Source organism: Perca flavescens, chromosome 17, assembly GCF_004354835.1.
Source record: "Perca flavescens isolate YP-PL-M2 chromosome 17, PFLA_1.0, whole genome shotgun sequence".
NCBI classification, from domain to species: domain Eukaryota; kingdom Metazoa; phylum Chordata; class Actinopteri; order Perciformes; family Percidae; genus Perca; species Perca flavescens.
In genome coordinates, this window is record NC_041347.1 from 451,911 (window position 1) to 462,500 (window position 10,590).

At 43.0% G+C, this 10,590-nt stretch overlaps 1 protein-coding gene across 2 annotated transcripts in view; it reads right to left on the bottom strand.

The window, feature by feature from the left end:
- The window catches only part of thada (THADA armadillo repeat containing), a 117,470-nt gene that overhangs the window by 2,822 nt on the left and 104,058 nt on the right, over positions 1 to 10,590 (bottom strand). The window lies entirely within an intron of this gene.

The window sequence follows — 10,590 nt, forward strand, 5'->3', positions numbered from 1 at the left end:
GTTCAGCTTTGGAATGACCCCGGCGCTGGGATCTGAGGATATGCTCAAAGCTCAGAATGGGGTAAAAGGTCAGGCATACAACGGAGAAAGAAAAAAAACAAAACATCGAAAGATCTCAAAGGTTTTGCTGAGAGGAAGACGCAGAGCGCAGACCTGCAGACTGATCTCATGAAGTGGCGTATGTATGACACGCCAACTTGTATGCCATTATTGGCGTGTTATCAAATCAATCACATGCTCGTTTTTTAGCGTGTTTATCAATGCCCTTTGGCCTCCATTGACTTACATTACCTTGCGATTGCGTGTGAATTGACGCCGTAGCAAGTAGTATGAAAGGCAGAAAATCCATGCGACTTTGCGTCCCGGGTGTGATGTTTCTTTTCCACGTTTGTTGTTTTCCTAAACCCAACCGGTTCTTCTTTCCCCTAAACCCAACCCGCGTGTGACGTTCCTAAACCCAACCGTAGCCTCGTGATAACACGTACCCTCGTGATAACACGCCACGTGGCTTTAGAAAGCACCACGTGGCGTGTACGTTTACGCTGTGACGTCGCAGACTGTCGTCCACTGTATACGACGTAGACACGGATAGCTCAATGTGTACAGATAACACGCCACTTGGCTTCAGGAAAGTGGCGTGTATGTTTATGCGAAGTCATCATGTCACGTTGGGGACTGGGTTGCTCCAGCTGTTGGTAACACCATCACTTTGTTGTCAAGTCCTTCGTAAGTTCATAGCAACCACTAGCTTGTTTCAAACTAGGGATTTACGAAATCAGTTTGCATCATTACAACTCAAGAAATGTAGCAAAGACTTCAGTAATGTGTAAATCGGATGCTAGAAAACTGAATCTGAGGTGTTAAACCTGACTGTTGGAGCCTTTGTAAATGCACATATGATGATGGTTTTAGGTTTTGTCTTGAGAAATGTGTGTTTCAGAGGTAATAGTATTTATGCAGTTGAGAACGGGTGGAAGCTATCCATTGTATGTTAACTAAACCCTCATTATTTGATCATTTATTCAAAGTTAATGTGTAATGTTTTGTAATTTGAGGTCTGTGGTTTGTTTTTCCCCAATCTGGTTTCTAATTGGGTTTCTACAAGAGTGGATTGTGCATGAGGACGTAGACCCGACCCAACCCACAGAGTACCGTGTGATGCGGTGGCATGAAAGGGAAAAACCATTACCCAGAGTGGTGTGTCCCTGTATCCAAAATAATAAAATCCAAGGCCTCACTAAAACTGAAATAAATAATTCTAAATAAGTCAGTTTCCACAACTCAACAGTACACTGTGTATTTGTCTGTCACTGCGACACAAGCCCCAAAACAAGAGGGGAAAAGACTGCAGCATTATCAAATATGTAATCAATATTCCAGGTTTGGTCAAAAATATGGCAGACGAATATCTGATTACTGAGCACCTGTATGTAGACAATTTCCCACCTGATTTCCTCCAATACCCTTGTGTGGTGTAGGTCTATAACTGTTAGTGCGTGTGTTTAAATGATGCAGGGCTGACAGTATGATCCAAGCTTAGTGTGTGTGAGTGTGTGTGCGCGCATGTGTGTCTTCTCTGGGCTTGGACTGCCTTCTGGGAAACAAAACTATAACTCATGTAACTAACCACGATCAGGGTGTGTATGAAAACGGTTCTGCACGTTGCACCAGTACGCGCTGTGCACACACAGTAAGCGCAAATGTTGCCTTTAATTTCCTGTTTACGTGTTAATGAATGGATGGATGAATGGACTGCCTGCATACGTGAATAAGATGTTCATGTTGACAAAAATAAACATTTTTTTTAAGCATTCTTGCTATTTGTAGTCTCGTACAAAAAGTCCTCTGTTGCCACAATGCTTCTACACACACACACACACACACACACACACACACACACACACACACACACACACACACACACACACACACACACACACACACACACACACACACACACACACACACACACACACACACACACACACACAGGCAGGCAGGCAGGCCGGTCATGAGCCCATACAGTGTTGCAAGAGTGAAGGAAGTGCGAGTGCAAGGACACGCACTTCAAACAGAGGGAAAACATAACGTATGACTTCATTTAACGACTCCAGTTGTCCACGCAGCAACCATCTGACACAGAGTGTGTGTGTGTGTGTGTGTGTGTGTGTGTGTGTGTGTGTGAGAGAGAGAGTGATGTTCTCCCACCTTGACCATCCTCACCACAGCTGACACCCAGATAACACCAGAGACATCAAAAGGCTTTAAGAGACACTAGCCAAAACACTACCACTATGGGAAGAGAGGAGAGAGGGTGGAGGTATACAGACCCCCATCAGCACACATACAGTATAAAAAACACACACACACACACACACACACACACACACACACACACACACACACACACACACACACACACACACACACACACACACACACACACACAGATTGTTTTTCCTCTTCAGAGAGGAGGCGTAAAATCGGAGCAGAGCCTGAAGTCTGAGCAGAGAGGGAAACCCGGTCTGTGAACATTAGAGGCTGCTGATTGTACCGTATTAGAGGAGATTTAAGAGTTTAGGAGCTTGAGTGACAAATTCCTTTCTTTACCAAGAAGCCGCCTCTTTCTGGGACAGCCCAGCCTCTGATGTCAAGCCTTTACAGCCCCCCTCCACCACCCCCCAAACATTAAGGGACATAATAGGAAATCTTAGCTGCATTCAATTTATCTACTTTTCTATGGAGGTTTCACACGTCGCTTAATGCGATTTCCCTCCACAAGCTTTTGCCGCAGAATACTCCGTTTCTCAAGGGGATTGTCTTTCATGCCGTTACTGCCATGTGTGTTGGGTGGTAGTGTGTGTGTGTGTGTGTGTGTGTGTGTGTGTGTGTGTGTGTGTGTGTGCACACGCTGGCATGAGTTTAGTCCTAAGAAGTTATTGTTTGCGTTGAAAGTCTGTGTGAGTTTAATCTTGTCTCTGCAAATGACAATATCAGTGCCAACTGGTGAATGAATGGGTTGGAGTAAGATTGGGTGAGGCTGTGTGTGTGTGTGTGTGTGTGTTGTGCAACTGGCATTCATTGGCACACACTCCATTCACTGGCACTCTTAAAGTACATTTTAAACTGGGCAGGGCAGGAGTGTGAGGGGAAAACTTAACCTTGTGCCACTTGTGGAAACAGTATAACAGTTGTACCATTCTGAGCTCCTAAAGGGTTTAAAAAAAAATAAAACTAAACTAAGATCTTTGGTTTCCTTGTTAGAGACTCTGGCAACCAAGTTAAAAAAAAAAAAAGTGCTTTACATGTAAATCTGCAGGAACCAGAACAAGCTCTTTATCGTGAACACACACTATTATCTTCACTGCCAAAGATCCACTTGAGCTTATTACGGACATGGACTGTTAAGCTGCGCCCAGTTCTGTGCCGCATGCTAACGAATAGCTGGTTTTGACTAGTGTGATCACACAAGTGAGTAAACTGAAAGAAAAAAAGACAAAGAGTGTACAGCCATGCTAGTGGCTCTGTGAGGCTGTACTTATAGGTACAGCAGTGCTTTGGGCTAAATGCTAACACTAGCATGGCTGCTACACCACAATGAAAATACTAACATGCTGGCGTTTAGCAGGTGTAATGTTTACTATTTACATCATCTTAGTTTAACGTGTTAGGTACAGACAAGGTTGACGGGAATGCCGTCAGTTTTTTCAGGCATTGGGTACAAAGTCCATCTCCTTATGAAGATCATGTGGTAGGGCTAAAAGCTCTGGAAAAGGCTAGTAACAGGAGCTTGTGTTGGCCTAGTTCTGTTTTTCTTCTTCCCTGGTTTCGCTTCATCTTTTACGATTAAATGACGGTGGCATTCCGAAGTCATAGTTTGATTCATGTTGATCCCTGCACATATTGCAAATGTGCCAAACAGTAAACTACATTAATTTGTATACTAACAGCAACTGCAGAATATTATTACATACTGTTTACAATTTATACTGTATGTAGTATGACACTGGGATCCAGAAACAGATGTTTCTGCACTGACGTGGATTACAGCTGAAAAAGTTGAAGGCTAATTCCTGACACTTGTGAATTAAAGGTCCAGTGTGTAACGGGTTTAGTTGTTCATTATCAAAATCTGTGTTGCCCGTTCACAAACATGTCCTTTTTCATGAATATTTACCACCACCATCAATTCGAAGTATTCCTTTTGGCTTGAAATTTTACATTTGCATGAACTGGGGTAGACGCTCCATATTCATGTGCCTAGAGTGCGGTTCGGGACGCATTTTTCTGTCCGAGCCTGACCCGAGCCCGACACAGTTAAAATCTTGTTTTTTCCTTCATACTAATGACACACGTACGTTTGTTTGTGCGGAAAGCCAATTTTTATTAAAGGTCCCATGGCATGAAAATGTCACTTTGAGCTTTTTTAACATTAGTATGAGTTCCCCCAGCCTGCCTATGGTCCCCCAGTGGCTACACATGGTGATAGGTGTATTATGTGTCTTATGAGGTCATAAGGAGCAAGGTTACCTCCCCTTTCTCTGCTTTGCCCGCCCAGAGAATTTGGCCCACCCATGAGAGAGAGACATCATGGCTTTCAAACAAGCAAAGTGGCAGTTGGTCAAGGCCACACCCCCACCAACCACCTTGCTCCCCCCTCTCCTCCTCAATAGCATTTAAAGCTACAGACACAGAAATGGCACATCCTAAGGAAAGCTCATTGTGGGACTGGCTCTAGTGGCTGTTATTGTGCACCAAGGCTGAATTTCAGGAAAGAGACTTCAGATACAGTATTAGGGGACCACTAAGGCCTATATAAAAGAGACTTCAGATACAGTATTAGGGGACCACTAAGGCCTATATAAAAGAGACTTCAGATACAGTATTAGGGGACCACTAAGGTCTATATAAGAGAGACTTCAGATACAGTATTAGGGGACCACTGAAGTCTATATAAAAGCATCCAAAGAGCACCATGTCATGGGACCTTTAAGCAACTGTAGGAAGGCATTCGGAAATGTCAACAGATGAGCGCATCAGCTCACGTTAACACAGGCGCGCATCTACATAATAAGCTTTATTAAATTTCAAATGTTCAATGCCTTATTGCGCTGATGTGACCGAACCCGAACATCATTTCTAAATATTTGTCCGAACCCGGCAGGCTCGGTTTGGGTATCCATCATCTACATGCGCCATCTTGAAATAGGTTAGCCAGTTAAGGGACATACAGGACATACTGCTCCGCCTTTCACGTTTTTCCTGTCACATGATGAACTCACAGGTGCTGCTAATGCTGCTAATGGGTATCGTAGCTTCCCGGGCCCGGCAAGTTTGAAGAAGGAAACATGGAGGGCCACACGTATTCAAAATCAAAATTTTAGGAACAGGAGTCTTCTTCTTTTTGAAGTGTGAAGGCTACTGTAGCGTGTGGCGAGAGAGTTGATTGCGATATATGATCTCAACGCTAGATGGGAGAAATTCCCACACATTGGACCTTTAAGACATGACATGGAACCAATTTCAAAACAGTAAACCTTTGAGTACAGAAGAAGAGGTGTTGCCCTGGTGGTCTAGGGGTTTAAGGCTCAGACCATGGATCACGACATCGCAGAGCGTTCCTGCAAGCCAACATCCCCGGTTTGAGTCAGACAGAAGACCATCGTTGCATTTCCCCCCCTTTCTTTTTTTCTTCTCTCTCTCTCTCTCTCTCTCTCTCTCTCTCTCTCTCTCCCATTGTTTATTGTCATTCCTCTGCTCAGCCTCCCACATCTGAGGGATTTGAATTAGAAGCCCCCGCCTCAGCTAACTGCTTCAACTATCCATCCCACCTGGGGGGCGGTAACCTGCTGACGGGCCACCGTACAGGTCCTTCAGCTACACCTGCTCTGCTGCACAGTCAGCTCTTTATTCTACACACCCTGGACAAAGGCTGTCTGTCCAAAAGAGGCAGCAAAGATCTAGATAGATAGCTAGCTAGATAGATAGATAGATATGTAGGATTTAATCTGTGATCAGATGGGGCTTCTGAAAATCCATTTCATAAAGCTTAAGTGTATTATGGTACTGTGAAAACAAGACTTTCAGTTGCAAAAACAGAGCAAGATGTCCATACAACAGCAGCAAAACACTCACGTTAACTTTCACGAAAAGGCTCAATTCGTTCCTCCTCACGCATTAAACACGCACACACGCACCCACACACACACACGCACGCAGTGCGAGCTACAGACGCCTCAGTGGAGCCGAGCCACCAGGATGCATAGGTGTGAGATCGAGAGGTGTGAAATAAAAACACACACTTTACAGCCCCGACTTCCTCTGGTGGTGAGAAGACGGGGAGTGTGGAGACCAACAACAACAACAACAACAACAGGAAACATTACCGTGAAATTAACAGCACAAAACTTGGTGAATGGTGAGAATTACCATTGGAATAATGGTCTGAGAAGAAATGCTAGTAGTCTGAGCTCACTGTAGCAACATTTGTCATGAAGCACAGTCAGTGATCAGTCAAAGGATCAAATTCAAGCCAAAGGCTGCCTTGACAGGAAGCCAAAAGCAGTCATTCTATCATGGAAACAACACGTGACCTGTGGTCCTTTCATTTCCTATGAGACACAAATCAAAGAGGAGCTACAGGTAAACATAGGTGGTAAGCCTGTATATTCTCTGCAGGCTATATATATATATATGTTTTTATTTTTTATTTCTTGCGTTTGTTGACCACTTCAAAGCAGCAACGAAGTGGATTTTTGCCACTTGAGACTAGACAAAGATACCCAGGACATTTCAAAACATAACGTTTTTAAGTTGATTTTTTGACTCTGTGACCAGCAACTCGTACTCTGTAACTTGGACTCTTGGGTGGGTGGACTTCATAGCGCTTCTGAGACATGGGACATGCAACAGGGGATGAGATATCCTACAATTCCCATAATGCAACATAATAGCATTTGTCATTAGGAAACTCCTGATCTCCCAGATCCACCAAAGAAATGACACGACTGCTTTCACAGGCTGAGTAGTGTTTCAAAATGCTTCACATACAGCGTCAGCTGACCTAAGCCCACCAAAAAAAAAAAAAAAAAAAAAAAAAATTCAAAGACTGATCTGACACGACAAGGCTTGCTCACACGATTTTGTGGTTTACTCAACTAACCTTTAATCTCTTTGTACAAAGGACGTGATAATTGAGAGACACATTTAGAGAGTGGTGTTAAAAAGACGACCAACACACACACACACACACACACACACATATTCCTTTCTGTGCTGCTGCAGTCAATCAGCCACAGAAATGTTACTAGGTCCAGTCCAGGTAAGATTGCATTTTGACTTTTTACATTAAAGTGATGCGGGGGGACATTTATGTCACGAGATGCATGTCTGATTGTTCTACATTTCTACGTCTGCTGACTCTTTGTGAACTATCCTGATGAAGTCCATTCCACAAGCGTTAAAGTCAACATTCGGTAACACTTTACTTGAAGGCATCTACATAAGAGTGACATGACTCTGTCATGAACACATGACACTGTCATGACACATGAACCCTAACTAACCCTAAGACTCACTTGTCTTGACAAAAAACCAAATGACACTTAATGACAGAAGCGTTATGTCACACGTTTATGACTGGTTTATAATGTTTATGACACGTGTCATGTCACTCTTACGCAGATACCTTCAAGTAAAGTGTAACTGAACATTCAAACGGCCGACTGCTATCAGATGTAGGCCGACTCAGTATCACACAGTGAGATAGTGAAAAGCCAAACCAAGATACTCTGCGCTCCCGTTTTATCTTTAAAACATCCTAATCGAGCGTTACAACCCACAGCTGTTAGACTGCAATGAATACAATGTGCACACACTTCAACACAGCCTGCAGACACCAGTCATTACTGCAGACATGTGACACTTTATTTCACACCACCAGAATCATTCAAATATCATTCCACGAGCCGTCCTTGCAGTCAAAGCCGGTGAAAGAAACGCCAATTTCTGTTTGTGTTTTTCTCTCTGGAGGCTGAAATAACAGCGTACGTATCCCAAAAGTAAAGGTTAAAGCTGCGAATCAAACAGTTGGGTAACTCTCTGGTAGTAACGAGTGCCCTGAGGTTTCTGTGTATTTTCATAGGTTCTTCTTAAATGAGTGACACGCGACACTTATCTTCCAAGTCTTGTTCAGTGATCCATCCAAACTGAACCAACACACAAACACCAAGTTTGATGGCTGGGTGAGTGTTGTGCTAAAATAGGAACGAGGTCCGTTTAATGAGTGTCCGTCAGCCCTTGTGAGGTCGGTTCACTTCCATTCATCTGCATCATCCACTGTCAATGAATGAACTGGGGGGGGGGATGGGGGGATGGCGCTTGTTGTCTTTACAGTAAGCAGGCGATTCAGTTGATAATGGCTCACTGAGAATGGCCTGGAAAACATAAGCATGTCAGCAGAGTATGTGAGGCCACTGCTGCATTTTTTAAACAGAGTTCAACACTACTTCAGAATGGTGGTGGTGTGTGTGTGTGTGTGTGTGTGTGGGGGGGGGGAATATATATATATATTAGAGCCGGGACTTTAACGCGTTAATTAAGATTAATTAATTACAGACTTTAATGCGTTAATTAATTACACAAAAAATAACACGTTAAACATTTTTTACGCATTTTAATCACACTTATTTTTGCAATCAAGGACGTTTCTCACTAGATGAGTTTCGGCGGACCGATTATACTGGAGCACCAACTAGCGTTCATGACTTCAGACCTTTTATATATGTCAATGCTTCAGACAACAACAAACCACAGTGAACATGAACGAAGAAGCTGACGAGACCGCTTTGGTTGGCTCCGTGGATGGGAAATTTTGTTATGAAAAACGAACGGATGGAAGCGTTGATTAGAGCATGGTTGTGTGCAAGCTATGCAACAAGGAATTCGCATATCACCGAATGACAATGACAGAAGCGTTATGTCATAAACGTAAGACTTGTTTATAATGTTTGACACGTTCATGACAGTGTCATGTCACGCTTATGTAGATACCTACAAGTAAAGTGTAACTGGAAAAGTTTAACATTTGGGGATCTTTTCTTTTTTAAGATAATCTTTTTGGCTTTTCCGCCTTTAATTGACAGGACAGCTAGGTGAGAAAGGGGGGAGGAGAAGGGGGAAGACATGCAGGAAATCGTCACAGGTCAGATTCGAACCCTGGACCTCTGCGTCGAGGCATAAGCCTCGAAGTATATTTGCGTCTGCTCTACCCACTGAGACAAAATTAAGCTTTTTAACCTTCTGGCTGATTGATAACGCTGATACCAGAAGAAAGAAAAAGATGAATGAATAATGTCTAATTAAATGTTTTAATTTGAAGTCTCAAAGCTGTACTTGTGTCCTTTTATTTTCCTTTTGTATTTTCCTTCATGTTTTGCATGATAAAGGTCTTCAATAAATCATTTGGAAAACACAAAAGTGGAGGATGACTGTGTCGCTCCGTTCCCAATCAGAATTGTAATAAATGTCCTCTTACACACTGCTGTCCCAACCAAATCCCTCTGGGCTCTATATATACAGTATATATATATATATATATATATATATAAAGTGATCCCTCTGTTCTTGCCCTGAGTCTGTCACAGTGCTGGAGGTCCAGCGGGGGTGAGCGGAGTTTGATTTCAGACTCAATTAGCCTGGAGGTATTTGGGTGATGGTGGTGGTGATGCTGGTGGGGGAGGGGGAGAGGGAGCTGGAAGGTGGGATGGGGTTAAATTAGATTTGCTCTTCCTGTCCAGGACAATGGCTCCACTGTGGTTCTCAGAAGATAAACTTCAAGGAACCTGATGTGAATCTGCACACATTTCTCTCCCACACACTAAACCCGTTTATTTGGATATTACCTGGTTTAAAAATCAATCAATCAAAATAAGGAGGCGTAAACGGCGAGTAAAAGAGAAACATTCAACTATTTTACGTGAAACAGAAAACGTTGCAAGGCACTCACACATTTAATTAAAAGGCAAGGTGAGTCCTACTCTTACTTGATGGTGAAAGAATGTCTAATATTAATATCTGACACAAAATAGTCCCTCTATTTTAAGAGAAAAAAAAGCAATATACTGGAGCACTCAGCCAGGTTAGCTGTTTCCCCCTGTTCCCAGTCTTAATGCTGAGCTAAGCTAAGCTCATTGCCTGCTGGCATCACATTCATATTTAGCATGCAGACATGACAGTGGTTTGATCTTCTCATCGAAGTTGTGGAAAGAAAACTAAAAGGCACAATTCCACAAATATCAAACTATCCTTTCAATGGTTGTAAGATATAGTGGGTTATAAATCGCACAGTCAACATGTTTTTTTTTTAATTTTCTGTTGCACTGAATTCCTGGTTTAGCTTAATATCTGGTTTACATGGAACAGCAACAATATCATCAGCAACAGAACAGCGAGTTTAAACATTTAAACTCTAAATTGCTGGTGGGGGTGGGGGTGGGTGAGAGAAGTGGGGGGTTATTTTGCATTTTGTATGTATGTGTGTGTGTTGCAGAACCGATCTCTGTTCCCACATCTCTGCCTGTCCTCCATATC